The sequence below is a fragment of the Etheostoma spectabile genome, chromosome 8 (genome assembly GCF_008692095.1).
Source record: "Etheostoma spectabile isolate EspeVRDwgs_2016 chromosome 8, UIUC_Espe_1.0, whole genome shotgun sequence".
NCBI lineage: Eukaryota > Metazoa > Chordata > Actinopteri > Perciformes > Percidae > Etheostoma > Etheostoma spectabile.
In genome coordinates, this window is record NC_045740.1 from 3,880,921 (window position 1) to 3,881,735 (window position 815).

At 37.2% G+C, this 815-nt stretch overlaps 1 protein-coding gene across 5 annotated transcripts in view; it reads right to left on the minus strand.

Annotated features, from left to right (window-relative positions):
- Positions 1 to 815, minus strand: part of LOC116694089 (contactin-1a) — a 78,716-nt gene that overhangs the window by 45,726 nt on the left and 32,175 nt on the right. The gene's annotated exons all lie outside the window — the stretch shown is intronic.

The window sequence follows — 815 nt, forward strand, 5'->3', positions numbered from 1 at the left end:
ATAGCAGGTGTTTCTACAAAATAGATAAGCGACAAGACTTTTGTCAGGGACTGTACTTCTTTTATCCGGTTTTCATTGTATTTCAGTAAATGAATAAAACAACACTATAAAGGCGTGAATAGTGTGTTTAGTTAGGGAGAAGGTGAATATTCCCATAACTTGTTGTTTGCTTTCCACTAGATTAAAATTTAAATAAAACAGGAGATTGTGCAACAAGAAATGAACTCCTAATTCTGGACAGTGATGCGTATTTGTCTTTCCATGGAAATCCAACCCTTACTGTATATTGTTATCCAGGCATGAACAAACTACTAACTAAGTTGAATTCCAAGGCCAGAGTCTCATCAACCTGCCAGTAAATGGCTACAATTTATTTGTCTCTGTTTGAACACTGTAGATAATACAAAAAAATACAATTTTTCAAATTACACACATCACCATACATTTCCTTGTATTGCCTAGTTTGGAATGAGCAGCTAGGAACCCTCACAACATAGCCCTGTCAACCCTGTGAACTTTCTGGTTATTAAACATCAACTGTAACCTTGTGTTAAGCATTGATCTTGAAACCGTATCACCAGTGGTATAACATGTAATGAATATTTTGTGCAGAAATAGATTACAGCTCAACTATGTCTTGAATCTCAAAATTACATTTCTAATAGACTCTCTCACATCAAATCCCGTAAGGGGCGGAGTTTCTTGGAAAGCCTGATGGTGCAGGAAAGCTCACTGTACAACCATTGAGCAGAGATAGAATTCTACTGTGTGTGTGTGTGTGTGTGTGTGTGTGTGTGTGTGTGTGTGTGTGTGTG